The sequence below is a fragment of the Ailuropoda melanoleuca genome, chromosome 1 (genome assembly GCF_002007445.2).
Source record: "Ailuropoda melanoleuca isolate Jingjing chromosome 1, ASM200744v2, whole genome shotgun sequence".
NCBI lineage: Eukaryota > Metazoa > Chordata > Mammalia > Carnivora > Ursidae > Ailuropoda > Ailuropoda melanoleuca.
The window spans coordinates 49,583,252-49,601,572 of NC_048218.1; the positions used below are offsets into that span (position 1 = coordinate 49,583,252).

The 18,321-nt window shown below is 34.4% G+C and overlaps 1 pseudogene; it reads right to left on the minus strand.

Moving 5' to 3' along the window:
• LOC109489113 overlaps positions 1 to 18,082 on the minus strand; it is a 101,492-nt pseudogene extending 83,410 nt beyond the window's left edge.
• Positions 18,083 to 18,321: the final 239 nt, after the last annotated feature.

The following is an 18,321-nucleotide window of genomic DNA, read 5'->3' on the forward strand; positions in this document are numbered from 1 at the left end:
ATTCTTACATAATATTTTAGAAGACAAATGATGTTAAAAAGAACAATGACCAGTAGAAAATGTTATCATTATGCTACAATATTGCCTTGCTACTTTTTGTCTCTCTCTCTTAGATGGATGACAAGGCATTTCACTTTACTTCTTGGTCACCAAATATGATCACATAGTTTATATTGTCTTATACATTGCAAGTCACCAAAATACGCCCTTATCAGCTACCTCCATCTGTCTTACCTTTCCTCTGGAAACTTGGGATAATTTTTTCTCTTTCCTGTCAACTGAATGTACCAAAGCTGCCCAAATTATGAAACATGTTCGCCCCCTCCAGACTGCAGCCATTTCAAAAATGTTGAAATATCACACAATATATCCAGCTGCAAATCAATGCCAAGCTAATATGTTTCTATAGTTAGTAACTCCCCATAAAGAAATTAATGTATGTGTATAAACTCTATATATGTGTGTATGTATGTATATAATACATACAGTTCTAGTTTTAGAACTTTGAGGAACAGTCAAAAGAATTACACTACAACAGTGGTTCTCAATAATGAAATAAAATATGTGGGATTCTAGATACAACTAGATGACGGATTTGTGGGATTACTTACATTCCCTTGTTTGTAAACTCTCTACCTTTCTCTTTTCAAGAAAGTCCTGCAAATATAACTACAGAGAAAAAGGTAAGACTTAAATTCCAAAAAGAAAACTATAAATCTTCCTATGATTCTCTGCTAATATGAAATAATTTCCAATGATAACTTGATATGCAAATCCCCTGGAGTACATATCTTTTGTGTGAAAACTATGTCAAAACATAAAAAAAAAAACCACACACACAAATAAGCCCTTTATGTGATATATAGAAGCCTACTTAACTCAATTTGAACTTGTTTGAAAACGTGTGTGTGTGTGTGTGTGTGTGTGTGTGTATGTGTATGTATTCAAAGCTTTTATTATCCTAGTGCAGGGAAATGTAAACAGGTTCACCCAAATCAAATTCATGAAATCTTTAAAGTTTGCTTTATTTGCTTCAATTTGTTTCAAGTATCAAAATCTCTTTACAAGACAAATCTCCACGTGTCTCGCTTTTTCAACCTATTTCCTTTATTGAAGAAATAAAAGATCTAGCAAGCAATTTCTTCTGGCTATTAGATCCTTTATATCATTAATAATCTGTAAAGTTTCTATAAAAACTGATTGTTTTTTAACATTGTTAAAAACATTGTTGTGATAAACCCCATTTTTCATTTTTAAAGGATAAACTAGTGGCAAAATTTGTTAAGAGAACAAGAGAAACCTGAAATACTACGGGGTCAATATTCCAGAGCATTTTTGATGGATGTCAACTGGACTTATTATGGTAATGATTTCATAATTCATATAAACATCAAATCATTATGTTGTACAACTGAAACTAATATGATATATCAATTATATCGCAATAAAGAATAATAAGAAAGTAAATAAAAACTTAGAAATTCCTGAGCTGAATAGAAGCCTGATTGATAAATTAAATGAGCAAGAGTTCTAATTTGTGGTCCATGGATGATCAAGTTTAACAAAAATAAATCTTAGGACATTATGGAATCTATTAGAACTTCCAGTGTGTTTATATATATGTGTGTCATAAAATGTTCAGCAGGATACAGTAAGGGAAAGAATCCATAATTTTCAAGATATTCTCAAAAGGGCTTGGGCTCCAAAAATTAAATTACTGCTACATTTTTTTTTCTTACAGATGCATACATTCTCTGTCAAAGTTTGTTTATAATTTATTCATAATTAAGGTTCTTTTAAAACTATTTTTGTTTTGTTTAAATTTTTTCCTAATTTACATACAGAAAAGTTCACTTTTTTTGTTGTGCAGTTTTGTGAAGTTTTTTTAGAGTTTTTAGAGTTTCATAGGAACAATCATGATACAAAACAGTTTCCTCACTCCCAAAAACACCCTCATGCTATTCCTATACTCAAATCTTTCTCCCATGCTTAATCCCTGGTAAAAAAACTAATCTGTTCTCTTTTCCGATAGCATGGCCTTTTCCAGAAGAACTTGTCATAACAATGCAATAGCATAGTACATAACCTTTGGTGTCCAGCTTAATTCACTTTGGATAATGTGTTCCTTTTTAATTGATTTGAAGTATTCCATTGCATGGCCATACGACGCTTTGATAATTCATTCGCTCATTGAAGACTATTTCAGTTGTTTCCAGGTTTTGTAAATTACGGATATTGCTACTCATGTACTAGTTTTTATATGTATTTTTGTCTTCCTTTACCAGGGTAAATACCCTGCATAGGTCGTAGGGTTAAGTATATGTTTAACTTTCTGAAAAATTACTGTTTTCCAAAGTGTCTATATAATTTTTCGTTCATATCAGCAATGTAGGAGAGTCAGAATTTCTCCACAATCTCATCAGCACTTGATACTCTCAGGTTTTATATTTTAGCCAGTAGGATGCTATGTAATAGTATTTCACAGCAGTCTTAATTCATATTTCCTTAATATCTAAAGTTTCTGAGTGCCTTTCATGGGCTCATTTTTCCCCCCTCCTCTTTCATGAAGTAGCTCTTAAAATATTTTGCCCATTCTTAAAATGTTTCTTTTATTATTAGTGAGCTTTAAATGTTCTTTATATATTCTAGATACAAGTCCTTTATCAGATAATGTGTTTTGCAAATATGTTCTCCAGTCTTCTCGGCCTCTTAACAGTGTCTTTTGCAAAGCAAAAGCTTTAAATTTTAATAAAGACCATTTATCTTTTTATTTTTCTTGTATGTATTTTGCCTTTGGGATATTTAAAGTCACTTTGCCTGATCCAATGTTCCCAATATCTTTTATTTTTTTCAGAGTTTTATACCTTTACATTTTACATTGAGGCATATAATTTTTATTTGAAGTTTATTTTTGTATAAGGCATGAGATATACATTGAGATTTGAATTTTTGTATACGGATTTCCAATTGCAGTGGCATAATTTTTTGAAAACACAGTGATTTCTTTTTTAAATTGTCTTTGCATCTTTGTCAAAAATCAGTCAACCTCATTTGCATAGATCTATTTATATACTCTATTCTGTTCTATTGATCTATGTGTCTATGCTTTTACCAATACCATACTGAGTGCTATAATGTTAGAGTAAGTCTTAAAATCAATAATATGGATCCCTAAACTTTGTTAGTTTTCCAAATTATTTTGGAGCTTCTAGTTCCTTTGCCTGTCCAAATAAATGTTAAATCAGTTTTTCAATATCTATAAAACATCTTACTGGCATTTTGATTAGGATTGCTTTCAATGTTTAGATCAATTTGTGAAAAATTACATCTGAAAAATATTTAGTCTTCTAATCCATAAATATTTTTCTTTCAATTTATTTGGTTTTCTATTTATTTCAACCAGTGTTTGGTAGTTTTCAGTATATGGATGTTCCACATATTTTTGTTAGATTCATACCCACATTTTTTTCATTTTTTGGAGCTAACCTATGTAGAACTGCCTTTTAAATTTTGTTTTACAACTGTTTTTTGCTAGTATATAGAAACATAAATGATTTTTTAAATCTTAACTTCATATACTATAACACTGATAAGGTTTCTAATTAATTCTAGAAATTTTTTTTGGTAAATTCCTTGGGATTTTCTGTGTAGACAGATCATGTCATTTGTGAATAGGCAGTTTTATGTGTTCATTTACTATCTGTAAGCACCTAACTTCATATTCTTTCTTTTTTGTACTACCTAGGACTTCCAGTAGAATATTGAAGAGTAGTCATGAGAGCAGTCATCCTTATTTTTTTGTTTTTGTTTTTGTTTTTCATGAACATAGAGGAAATCAGATTTACTCTTCAGTATGATATTAAATATAAGTTGTATAATATAGATGCCTTTTATCAGGTTAAAGAAGTTCCATTCTATTCCTAGTTTGCTGAGTTTGGATGTTGAATTTTTTTTTTTTTAAGATTTTTAAAATTTATTTGACAGAGAAAGAGAGAGAAAGAATGAGCACAAGCAGGGGGAATGGGAGAGGGAGAAACAGGCTGCAGGTGCAGGGCTCAATCCCAAGACCCTGGGATCATGACCTGAGCCGAAGGCAGATGCTTAACCAACTCAGCCACCCAGGCACCCCAAATGTTGAATATTTTCAAATGCATTTTTATCTTTAATAGGATAATGAGGATTTTCCTCTTTGTTCTGTGAATATGATAGATTATATTGATTGGTTTAATGACATTTTACCAGCCTTGCATTGTTGTGATAAACCCCATCTGCTTGTCAAATATTATAATTTTTATATATTATTGGATTTGATTTCTGTTACTTTGTTGAATGGTGTAAATGTCCATGAGGGATGTTGACCTGTACTTTTCTCTCTCTCTCTCTCTTTCTCTTTTTTTCTTTTTTGCTGCTTTTTGTTTTGTTTTGTTTTTACTGGTTTTGGCATTAGGGTAATCCTGGCCTTGTAAAATGATTTGGAAATTGTTTTCTATTTTCTGAATTGGTATTATTTTTTCCTTAAATAGTGATATAATTTGCCAGTGAAATCAATTGGTTGGGGGGGGCAGGCTGTGGTAGGAAGCTTTGAATAGGAACTCAATTTCCTTACTAGATGCAGGATTATTCTGGTTATCTATTTCCTCTTAAATGACTTTTGGTAATTTATGGCTTTCAAGGAATTAACCAATATGTCTAAGTTGCAGAATTTATCATTATAGAATTTTTCATAGTGCTGCTTTATTGCCCTTTTAAAGTTTGTGGGGTCTATAGTGATAACTCCTCTTTCTTCTTGATGTTTGTAATTTGTCTTCACATTATTTTTCCTGTTCAGTCTTAATATTTATCAATTTTATTGTTGTCCTCAAAAAACATCTTTTAGATTCATTAATTTTTCTTATTTTCTGGGTTTTTTGTTTTTTGCTCACCTTTATTATTTCCTTTTTCTTGCTTGTTTTGTGTTTAGTTTGTTTACCCTTTTCTAATTGCTAAATATCAAAGCTTATATGCTTGATTTGAAAATTTTCCTCTTTTCCAAAATAAACCTATAATGTTATATAAATTTCCCTCTAAAGTCTTCCTTAGCTGCATCTCACAAATTTTCATATATTTTAATGTCATTTTAATTTAGTTCAAATATTTCCTAACTTCTCTTGGTAATTATGTTGTGACCTATGGATTATTTAAAAGTATGTTGTCCATTTCTAAATATTTAAATATTTTCATATATCTTTCTGTAATTTAATTCTAATTTAATTTTGATATGGCCATGGGACATACTTTGTATTTCAATCCTTCTAAATTTGTAATACATTTTTATAATGCAGGGGCACCTGGGTGGCTCAGTTGGTAGTGTCTGCCTTCAGTTTGGGTCATGATTCCAGGGTCCTGGGATTGAGCCCTGTATTGGGCTCCCTGTTCTGTGGGGAGCCTGCTTCTCCTTCTCCTTTTGCCTGCCACTCTTCCTGCTTGTGCTCTCTCTCTTTCTCTCTCTCTGTCAAATAAATAAATAAAATCTTAAAAAGAAAAAAAAAAACCAAACGTTTTTATAATGCAGAAACTGGTCTACTGTGGTGAATGTCTAAGCGCACCTGAGAAGAATGTACATTCCATTGCTGTTGTTGTTGTTGGTTAGAGTATTCCATAAAGTCAATTAGATCAAGGTGGTTGATAGCCCTGTTCTGGTCTTCTGTATTCCTTCTGATTTTTTTATCAACTTATTCTAGTCATTACAAAGAGAGATATGTTGAATTTTCCAAAGAAACTTGTGGATTTATCTATTTCTCCTTCAATTCTATTAGATTTTGTGTCATGTATTTTGAAGCTCTGTTGTTAAGTGAATACACATTTGGGATTATTATATCTTCTTGGTGTACTGATGGGTTTTTAATTATGTGATGTTCTTTTTGATCTCTAGTAATTCCTTGTTCTAACATCTATTTTGTCTAATATCACTGTAATCAATCCAGTTTTCTTTTAGTTAGTGTTTGTATTGGTATGTATTTTTCAATCTTTTTACTTTTATCCTACCCATATCATTGTCTATAAACTGAGTTTCCTATAGACAGCATAAAACAAGTTGGGTATTATCTTTTTTATTTATTGTTTTATTTTATCCAATACAGCAATCTCTGTCTTTGAATTGATATGTTCAGAACAATGTATTTAATATAATTATTGATGTGGTTGGATTTACTAATAACATTTTTTTCCTGTTTACCCTCTTGCTTTTACTGTTTTACTTCTGTTTTACTTCTCCTGCCTTCTGTTTTACTTCTCCTGCCTTCTTTGTATTATTTCAAAACTTTTGATGTTAAGTGCTGGACAACTGCTTTCTTGGCTCCCAGTGCTCACCGATTTCCAGTATTGGTTCCTAAATGTCCCAGAAGATTCCATACCCTAAACTGCAAAACCTGTGAATATGATGAGATATTATTCCCATAATTCTGGCACGGCATATGACATAGTTGATCTTAAAATAGGGAAATTATCTGCATGAACCCCTTTAAAAGCAAAGCGTTTTCTCCAGCTGGTATCAGAAGAGGAAATCAGAGATATGAAATGCAAAGGTGATGTGATATGCCCACATTGGCTTGAAAATAGAAGTGGCACATGAGATGGAAGGTGAATGATATTAAGAATCTAAGAAAAGCACCCCTGACAGCCAACAAGAAAATGGGAAGCTCAGAACAATAATCACAAGAAAGTGAATTTGATCAACAACCTGAATGAGCTCAAAAGTGAATTATCCCTTGCAGCCTACAGATAAGATTAACCCAGACCACACCTTGATGTGATCTTCTGAAACCCTGAGCAGAGAACATAGACTGTCAGAATCCTGACCCATAAAATGGTAAGCTAACAATTTGTGTTGCTTTAAACCACTACATTTTTTGTTACTTGCTAAACTTCTAGAAAAACTAATTAAATGCCTTTGTGCAAACCTTCCTTCTTAAGTTTGAGTCAGACCTAGTGACTTGCTTCTAATGAATAAAAGATAATAAAAGTGATGGGATGTCAGTTCATGATTAGGTTGTAAAAGACTGACTTCCACCTTGCTGGCATTCTCCCACTAGTGCCTGCTCAGCTGGCATGTTGTGAAGAAGCAAGTTGCCCTGGGACAGAGGTCTATGTGGCATGGAAATTAGAGCAGCCTCTCCTTAACAGCCATTGAGTAACTGAGGCCCTCAAACTGACAGCCCATGAGCAACTGAATGCTGCCAACGACCCTATGAAATAAGAAGCAAATACTCTGCCCCAGTACAGCTTTCTCAAGAGACTCCAGTCTCAGTGGACAGCTACATTGCAGCTTTGTGAGAGACATAGTTACCCGTGTTTATGCTATGACCCACAGAAACTACGAGATAATAAATGTGTGTTATCTTAAGCCACTAGTTTTTGAGATAATTTGTTATAAAGCAATAAAGATCTGATACATAGTCCATTTTAGTTTATCTACCAGCTTTTTAACTGTATTTCACATATTTATTAGTGATTAATCAAGAAATTATATATACATTAATAACTTATTAAAGTCTACTGAATATTAATATTTTATCATTACAAGTAAAAGATAAAAATCTTATAAATATATAATTCCCTTTGACCTCTCTCCCTTTATGTTGTAGTTTCACATGTTGTGGTAAGCAGAATGTTCCCTAACCCCACCAAAGATAGCCATGCCCTAATTCCTGGAGTCTTTGAATAAGTTACCTTACATGACAAAAAGGGCTTTGCAGATGTGATTAAGGTTAAAGACCTTAACTTTATACTGGACTGTCTGGATGGACTCAGTGTAATCACATTAACCCTTAAAAGAGGAGAGCCTATCCCGGCTGCAGTCAGAGACACGCGGTACAAGAAGAAAGAGGGGAGATTTGAAGTGTGAGGGTGATATGAATCACTGTTGCTTCTCTGGAGATGGAGGAAAGAGGCCATAATCCAAGAAACAGAGGCATCCTCTACAAGCTAAAAACAATCCTAAACTGGTAGCAAGAAAGGAAATAAGAACTTCAGTCTTACAATAACAAGAAAATGAATTCTGCCAACACTCTAAATGAGTAAGAAGTGGATTCTCCTCTGCAGTTTCCAGAAAAGAACACAGCAAATGCTACAGTTTTAGCCCGATGAGACTCGTATCAGACTTCTGATGTACAAAAACGTAAGATTAAAAATTTGTATTGTTTAAAAGCTGCTGAAGTTGTAATTGTGTGACAGCCATATAAAATTAATATGTATGAATCGGATTACATACATTATAAACCCCACCATACTATATTATATATAGTTTTACTTTTAGGAACTTTGCATAGTTTAAGAAACATAAGAAGGTAGAAGTAGTCTATTATATTTACCCATATATTTATTATTTCTATTGCTCTTCCTTCATCCTTCGGTTTCCATGATTTCCCCTATTGTTTTTCTTTGGCCAAAGGGTATTATTGACCTTTCTTTGAAAGCAGGTCTACTGACAATGAATTCCATTAGTTTTCCTTCATTTGAGAATGTCTTTATTTCACTTTCATTCCTGAAGGATGTTTTTGCTGGTTAAAGAATTCTGAGTTCACAATATTTTCATTCATTATGTTAAAAAGTATTGTCCCATTCTCCTCTGGCCTCCATGGCTTCTAATATCTTTCTTTATCATTGGCTTTCATCAGTTTGATGATGATGTGTATAAGTGATGTTTTCCTTTAGTCTATCTTGTTTGAGTTTCACTGACTTTCTTGACTCTGCAAAGGCATGTCCTTCACTAAACCCAGGATGTTGTAAACAAGTAGGTCTTCAAAATATTTTCTGCATCAGAAAATTTCCCCTCCCCTCAATCTCCAGTGACATGAATGTCAAACCTTTTGATATTGTTGCACAATTTTCCTACACTCACTTCATTGCTATATCGTTTCTTCCTCTCTTGTATAATTTGAATAATTTATACTAATCTATATTCAAATTCACAATTTTTCTTTCATCTACACTGACCACATTTAGTGAGTTTTTTTCTGTTATTGTATTTGTTTCACTCTAAAATTCCATTTGGTTTTGTTTGTTTATTTGTTTGTAGCTTCTGTCTCTTTGCTGAGAACATTCATCTTTCCATTTATTTCAAGAGTGTTTTCCTTTACCTCATGGAGCAAGGTTATGGTAGTTGCTTTATAATATTGTCTAATTCCAACACTGGGGTTGTCTCAGGGTAGTATTTGTTGATTGTCTTTTTCTTTAAGCAAACAGAGATTTTCCTGATTCTTTGTATGTCAAGTAATTTTGGAATGTACTCTAGACATTTTAAATATTATGAATACTATTAAAAACCTCCAGAGAATACTGACTTTTTTTTCTTGTGTGTTTCAGCAGGCAATGAACCCAGTTAGGTTCAGACTATGAGTTTTAAACTTTCTTTTGTGGGTCGTTGTTCCAATATTAGGTTAGTTTTCAAAGCGTTTGTGAGTTACTTGGGTGCATCTTGCAATGTGTACTAACCCAAAAATAAGTCTGGGACCTGGAGAGTGGTATCGACCATAGCTGAGTTCCCAAAGCTTTCCTATGGTGTTCTGTTTCCTTTCTATAGTGCGGCTATGCAATTAGCCTTGGACTTCATTTGTAGATTTAAAGTATCCAATTTTCTTTTCTCCATGGTTTCTCTCATACTTCTGGTTTTCAAAAGTATCTTTTTTACCTGGTATCCCAACAAGATACCCAGGTTTTTTAGCCTCCTTATGTTGTCCATACTTCTCTCAACAAGGTCTTACCCTGGACAAAGTAGAGTGAAAAGAAAGTAAAAAATCACTGGGATCCCCTCCAAACACTTTAGATCATATATATTTTTTTTTCTTTCTTTTTTTTTTTTTTTCCAAATGCCTCTGATCAGAAACAAGGATATTCTCTCTGTGTTTAAGTACCTACTCAGCTGCAGCTGCTGCCACTACGGCTGCCAACACAGCATTGCAGCTTCATGAACAGGGTTTGCCGCAGGTCAGGGCAAGGAAAGAAAGAAAAAAAAAATGGGGGGATTTGCACATACACACACACACACACACACACACACACACACACAACTTTCCATTGCACAAAGGCCAACTTCCTGGTCCTCTAGCCTGAAACACAGATTTTTCCTAGAGTTTTCTCTGTCCATGCACACTGAAATCCCATGATCTAGTTTGCCTAGAATCCGAGCCAGGAGAAAAGGAGAAGAAAAAAATAAATAAAATTTTAAAAATATAAAACAGGGAACCTTACCACTGTACTGGTTATTTTGTGAGTTTTGATTTCTCTCCTGAACCTGCCTTCTATTATTTACTTTTCAGAGTCATCAGATAGTCACTTCATAAATATTGTCTAGGTATTTTATTAGTTAACTGTGGGAGAAATAGGGTGGAATGGGTTTACTTCCTCTCAGCTGACACTAGAAATTGCCATTTTAAGATAACATTAGAATGGTTTACATTGTTTCCTTTTTTATTACTTTAAGGCTTTAAATAACCAATATCTTGCATTATGGTTCATTTTATTGGTAACAAACCATATTTCAGCACTTTACTCCCCAGTATATATCACCCCGTTAGTTTCATTTTTAGTGTTGAATATCTCTTAAAAACAAGTGATCTGTCTTTGTTTTTCAAATCTTTGGGGAAAGCTAGCCTAGCAAAACTTAACAATCCCTTCNTTTGATCAACAACCTGAATGAGCTCAAAAGTGAATTATCCCTTGCAGCCTACAGATAAGATTAACCCAGACCACACCTTGATGTGATCTTCTGAAACCCTGAGCAGAGAACATAGACTGTCAGAATCCTGACCCATAAAATGGTAAGCTAACAATTTGTGTTGCTTTAAACCACTACATTTTTTGTTACTTGCTAAACTTCTAGAAAAACTAATTAAATGCCTTTGTGCAAACCTTCCTTCTTAAGTTTGAGTCAGACCTAGTGACTTGCTTCTAATGAATAAAAGATAATAAAAGTGATGGGATGTCAGTTCATGATTAGGTTGTAAAAGACTGACTTCCACCTTGCTGGCATTCTCCCACTAGTGCCTGCTCAGCTGGCATGTTGTGAAGAAGCAAGTTGCCCTGGGACAGAGGTCTATGTGGCATGGAAATTAGAGCAGCCTCTCCTTAACAGCCATTGAGTAACTGAGGCCCTCAAACTGACAGCCCATGAGCAACTGAATGCTGCCAACGACCCTATGAAATAAGAAGCAAATACTCTGCCCCAGTACAGCTTTCTCAAGAGACTCCAGTCTCAGTGGACAGCTACATTGCAGCTTTGTGAGAGACATAGTTACCCGTGTTTATGCTATGACCCACAGAAACTACGAGATAATAAATGTGTGTTATCTTAAGCCACTAGTTTTTGAGATAATTTGTTATAAAGCAATAAAGATCTGATACATAGTCCATTTTAGTTTATCTACCAGCTTTTTAACTGTATTTCACATATTTATTAGTGATTAATCAAGAAATTATATATACATTAATAACTTATTAAAGTCTACTGAATATTAATATTTTATCATTACAAGTAAAAGATAAAAATCTTATAAATATATAATTCCCTTTGACCTCTCTCCCTTTATGTTGTAGTTTCACATGTTGTGGTAAGCAGAATGTTCCCTAACCCCACCAAAGATAGCCATGCCCTAATTCCTGGAGTCTTTGAATAAGTTACCTTACATGACAAAAAGGGCTTTGCAGATGTGATTAAGGTTAAAGACCTTAACTTTATACTGGACTGTCTGGATGGACTCAGTGTAATCACATTAACCCTTAAAAGAGGAGAGCCTATCCCGGCTGCAGTCAGAGACACGCGGTACAAGAAGAAAGAGGGGAGATTTGAAGTGTGAGGGTGATATGAATCACTGTTGCTTCTCTGGAGATGGAGGAAAGAGGCCATAATCCAAGAAACAGAGGCATCCTCTACAAGCTAAAAACAATCCTAAACTGGTAGCAAGAAAGGAAATAAGAACTTCAGTCTTACAATAACAAGAAAATGAATTCTGCCAACACTCTAAATGAGTAAGAAGTGGATTCTCCTCTGCAGTTTCCAGAAAAGAACACAGCAAATGCTACAGTTTTAGCCCGATGAGACTCGTATCAGACTTCTGATGTACAAAAACGTAAGATTAAAAATTTGTATTGTTTAAAAGCTGCTGAAGTTGTAATTGTGTGACAGCCATATAAAATTAATATGTATGAATCGGATTACATACATTATAAACCCCACCATACTATATTATATATAGTTTTACTTTTAGGAACTTTGCATAGTTTAAGAAACATAAGAAGGTAGAAGTAGTCTATTATATTTACCCATATATTTATTATTTCTATTGCTCTTCCTTCATCCTTCGGTTTCCATGATTTCCCCTATTGTTTTTCTTTGGCCAAAGGGTATTATTGACCTTTCTTTGAAAGCAGGTCTACTGACAATGAATTCCATTAGTTTTCCTTCATTTGAGAATGTCTTTATTTCACTTTCATTCCTGAAGGATGTTTTTGCTGGTTAAAGAATTCTGAGTTCACAATATTTTCATTCATTATGTTAAAAAGTATTGTCCCATTCTCCTCTGGCCTCCATGGCTTCTAATATCTTTCTTTATCATTGGCTTTCATCAGTTTGATGATGATGTGTATAAGTGATGTTTTCCTTTAGTCTATCTTGTTTGAGTTTCACTGACTTTCTTGACTCTGCAAAGGCATGTCCTTCACTAAACCCAGGATGTTGTAAACAAGTAGGTCTTCAAAATATTTTCTGCATCAGAAAATTTCCCCTCCCCTCAATCTCCAGTGACATGAATGTCAAACCTTTTGATATTGTTGCACAATTTTCCTACACTCACTTCATTGCTATATCGTTTCTTCCTCTCTTGTATAATTTGAATAATTTATACTAATCTATATTCAAATTCACAATTTTTCTTTCATCTACACTGACCACATTTAGTGAGTTTTTTTCTGTTATTGTATTTGTTTCACTCTAAAATTCCATTTGGTTTTGTTTGTTTATTTGTTTGTAGCTTCTGTCTCTTTGCTGAGAACATTCATCTTTCCATTTATTTCAAGAGTGTTTTCCTTTACCTCATGGAGCAAGGTTATGGTAGTTGCTTTATAATATTGTCTAATTCCAACACTGGGGTTGTCTCAGGGTAGTATTTGTTGATTGTCTTTTTCTTTAAGCAAACAGAGATTTTCCTGATTCTTTGTATGTCAAGTAATTTTGGAATGTACTCTAGACATTTTAAATATTATGAATACTATTAAAAACCTCCAGAGAATACTGACTTTTTTTTCTTGTGTGTTTCAGCAGGCAATGAACCCAGTTAGGTTCAGACTATGAGTTTTAAACTTTCTTTTGTGGGTCGTTGTTCCAATATTAGGTTAGTTTTCAAAGCGTTTGTGAGTTACTTGGGTGCATCTTGCAATGTGTACTAACCCAAAAATAAGTCTGGGACCTGGAGAGTGGTATCGACCATAGCTGAGTTCCCAAAGCTTTCCTATGGTGTTCTGTTTCCTTTCTATAGTGCGGCTATGCAATTAGCCTTGGACTTCATTTGTAGATTTAAAGTATCCAATTTTCTTTTCTCCATGGTTTCTCTCATACTTCTGGTTTTCAAAAGTATCTTTTTTACCTGGTATCCCAACAAGATACCCAGGTTTTTTAGCCTCCTTATGTTGTCCATACTTCTCTCAACAAGGTCTTACCCTGGACAAAGTAGAGTGAAAAGAAAGTAAAAAATCACTGGGATCCCCTCCAAACACTTTAGATCATATATATTTTTTTTTCTTTCTTTTTTTTTTTTTTTCCAAATGCCTCTGATCAGAAACAAGGATATTCTCTCTGTGTTTAAGTACCTACTCAGCTGCAGCTGCTGCCACTACGGCTGCCAACACAGCATTGCAGCTTCATGAACAGGGTTTGCCGCAGGTCAGGGCAAGGAAAGAAAGAAAAAAAAAATGGGGGGATTTGCACATACACACACACACACACACACACACACACACACACAACTTTCCATTGCACAAAGGCCAACTTCCTGGTCCTCTAGCCTGAAACACAGATTTTTCCTAGAGTTTTCTCTGTCCATGCACACTGAAATCCCATGATCTAGTTTGCCTAGAATCCGAGCCAGGAGAAAAGGAGAAGAAAAAAATAAATAAAATTTTAAAAATATAAAACAGGGAACCTTACCACTGTACTGGTTATTTTGTGAGTTTTGATTTCTCTCCTGAACCTGCCTTCTATTATTTACTTTTCAGAGTCATCAGATAGTCACTTCATAAATATTGTCTAGGTATTTTATTAGTTAACTGTGGGAGAAATAGGGTGGAATGGGTTTACTTCCTCTCAGCTGACACTAGAAATTGCCATTTTAAGATAACATTAGAATGGTTTACATTGTTTCCTTTTTTATTACTTTAAGGCTTTAAATAACCAATATCTTGCATTATGGTTCATTTTATTGGTAACAAACCATATTTCAGCACTTTACTCCCCAGTATATATCACCCCGTTAGTTTCATTTTTAGTGTTGAATATCTCTTAAAAACAAGTGATCTGTCTTTGTTTTTCAAATCTTTGGGGAAAGCTAGCCTAGCAAAACTTAACAATCCCTTCACTATGGAATTTATTAGGTTTTTTAATATAGTAACCTGCATTTTGAATTTCCAAAGGGGCAAGATAACACACTGCATTTTCCAAACATTTAATTTCTGAAACCTTTTTTCCCCCACAAAACTGACATTCTGCAGAACAGAATTTGGGAAATATTCTAACCACTAACACTAGCTCTTTATATCTTACATTACTCATGTTATGCACTCCAACTTCTCTTCCTTCTGTACTTATTAAATGCTATTCCAGGACCTCCGTGGGGTGTACCTTTTGTGGATTTAAAGTGCTATTCCAGACCTTTGCTAAAATGACTTTGCTTTTAATAACATTAAACATATGCTATCACCTAACATTGCCAAGTATTCTGAAGACAATTTCAAGAAAGAATGAATAAAATGGCTTAATTTTAAACATAGCCTGTGAATGCTGTAGCTAACTCAGATAGAGATCGGCACATTTACTATACTTTATAGAAATAAAGGGGATTTTGAAATTAAAAGGGGAAAAATCGGAAGTAATAGCATTGCTTATATACTAGTGAGTGAGATAGTAATAAAAAGATTAGGTGACTGATGAATACCAAGGTAATACATGAGAAAATATTTAACCTTAAAGAAAACTAAGTAATAATCAAAACTATCATATATAAAGAACTCTACATATCAAATATTAGATCATGTGTTTATATTGGAAATCTGTGGTTGCTTCTAGAGTATCTATTCTCTTTGTCCTGAGAACCTCTAATATAGGTTTGATTCCAAGGATGAAGAAAATATACCCAGATAAGCCAATGATTATATTCCATATGCCTAAACTTCACATTATTTTAGATGTGGTCATGTTACTTAAAGGAGTTCAATCATATTGAATTTCAGATTTCCTTCTGGAAATGGTTGAACAAAAGTGATCTCTTTGCTCTGGACCATATATTATACAGATGTGAGGCAGAGAAACAAATGTAGCTATTTTTCTTTCGTAATTTGATAAAGTCAACATACAAAAGAAACCAGAACTTTGGGAAAAAATAATCGCAGAGGAACACAGCCAATTCATGATCATGCCTAAAACTTATATCATCTTTAGATTTTTTTCACTAAAGTAAGTTGTATTCATTATGTATTACTGTATGACAAATACCCTAAAATGTATTGTTTAAAATGACAATAAATTAATTATCTCTTGCTTCTATCGGTCAAGATTTCAGACAGTCACTGTAGGATGTTTTATCTCTGCTCCGTAAGTCCTCAGCTGCAATATTTGAAGGCTTGAAGGCTGTGGGCTGTCATTTGAAGCTTATTCAATCACACATTTAGAAACATGCTGGCTGTAGGCTGGGAAACTAGCTGGGACTATTAGTGGGAACACTGATACACGACCTCCCTGGGTGGGATGGGCTTCCACCCCCTGTGGTAACTAGGATTCCCAAGAAAAGGAAAACAGAGAAAGAGAAAAGAGAGACAGACACACACACACACGTACACTGTACACATACACATATACATGCATGCAGGCACACAGAAACAGGGAGAGAAGCTATATTGCCTCTTATGATCTAACTTAAAAATTCAGGCAGGATTGCTTCTGTTTTATTATATTGATCAAGTGTCTTACAGATGTGTACCTCCTTTCAGGGAGAGGAATCATAAACATGTACTTTCTGTGGAAGTATGTCAATATCATATTGTAAAAAGAGCGTTTGATATAGAGTTTGTATTGGTGGGACCAAATTTAGAAAAAAATAATCTACCATACAAGCCATTAATATACATTTATTGTGTAAACCAATTTGAGTCAAATTATTTGTTTCTTGCGATTAAAACAGCCAATTCACATCACATAGATGTTATTTCATTTAATGTGAGCAAAATCTACAGAAAGGAGGTACTTTAGAACGTATATCAGGGTTCTCCAGAGAAACAAAATTAATCTGGTAATAAGATAGATGATAGATAGGGGCGCCTGGATGGCACAGCGGTTAAGCGTCTTCCTTCGGCTCAGGGCGTGATCCCGGCGTTATGGGATTGAGCCCCACATCAGGCTCCTCTGCTATGAGCCTGCTTCTTCCTCTCCCACTCCCCCTGCTTGTGTTCCCTCTCTCGCTGGCTGTCTCTATCTCTGTCGAATAAATAAATAAAATCTTTAAAAAAAAAAAGATAGATGATAGATAGATAAATTGGCTCTTGTGATTGTGGGAGTTGGCACATCCAATATTGGTGGAAATAGGCTAGAAACTCAGGCAAGAGTGATGTTGTAGTCTTCAGTTTGAAATCTATAGGACAGACCAGCAAGGTGGAAACTCAGACAGAAGCTGATGTTGTAGTCATTTGTCTGAAATCTTTAGGACAGACTAGCAGGCTAGAGATTCAGGCAGGATTTCTATGTTATAGTCTTAAGGCAGAATTCCTTCATTTCAGGGAAATTTTGGGTTTTGCTCTAAGGCCTTCAACTGATTGGGTGAGTCCCATCCTCATTAGCAGGGGTAATCTACTTTCCTTAAAGACAACTAATTATACATAATCACATCTATAAAATATCTTCACAGCAACATTTAAACTAGTATTAGTCAACTGGATACCGTAGCCTAGCCAAATTGACACATAAAATTTAATCATTTATAGTCACCCCTTGTCAATTGGGCACCCAGGCACATGTCCTTAAACTACACTTAGTCTTTAAATAAAGACAATAGCAAAGTTGTAAGTCTTTCTCACGGGATACAACTATCCTGTGTACAACTGAGAAAGCATTAGCCCCTTCCCTGAAAGGGATACAAAGCCCTTGAGTGATATATATTCTTCTACTTGATGTCCTATAACTTAAATACTATGATGTAAAGCTAACAATATTTAAATACAATCATGTATAGTTAATACATCTTATGCTATGTGATAAGAAGATAAGAAAGGGGAAAAAACAAATACATTTGATTAATAACGTACACACACAAACATATTCATAACAAAATAAGGAAAAAATAGTCATAACAATTATAGTCCTCATTTCTACAACTGGCCATGCTGTCATAAGTGTTATTTATAACTACTTTCTTCTACCTATTTCACATTCCACTTTCCCTTAACAAGTACTTCAGCTGGTTGTGATTCTTTGCCTGGTGGGATAACCCGAATTTTCATTCCTGAAGGATCTGGACCATTAACAGCCCTGCCTGAATTGGGTTGTTGCAGTTTTCCATTAACTTTAATCACCCAGCATGGTAGTACTAAGAAAAACCCTAAGGGACCTCCTGTATTCCAGATATACTCATTCTTCCCTATCTTATGTAGTAGCAGTCTGACCTGTCTTTGGTGATGAGGATCAATTATTCCAACCAGTACAATAGTTACCCTCCTTGTCTGTTGATTCAGAGGCATGAGGAGCACAAAGTGACCAGGTGGCCATCTCAACCTCCAGCTCAATGGGCTTATTGTTGCATACCCCAGTAGAAGCACTACTCTCTTTGGAACTAACAGCTCCAAAGGTCATGGGGAAAGAAATTAAAAAAAATTGCTGATGAATCACTAGGAATGGATGGACCCTCTCTCATTTCTATCTCTTGATTCCTGAACTTGGTGAATCTTGATTATGGAAGAAACAATACTGTATATTGAATGCTGAGTTAGAGTATGTACAGCACCAATTTTGAAAATATCTTAAGATTAGGAATCAGATTGCTTTAAGATTGTGTCCAGGGTTACTCAACTAATAAATAGGAGAGAAAGGAT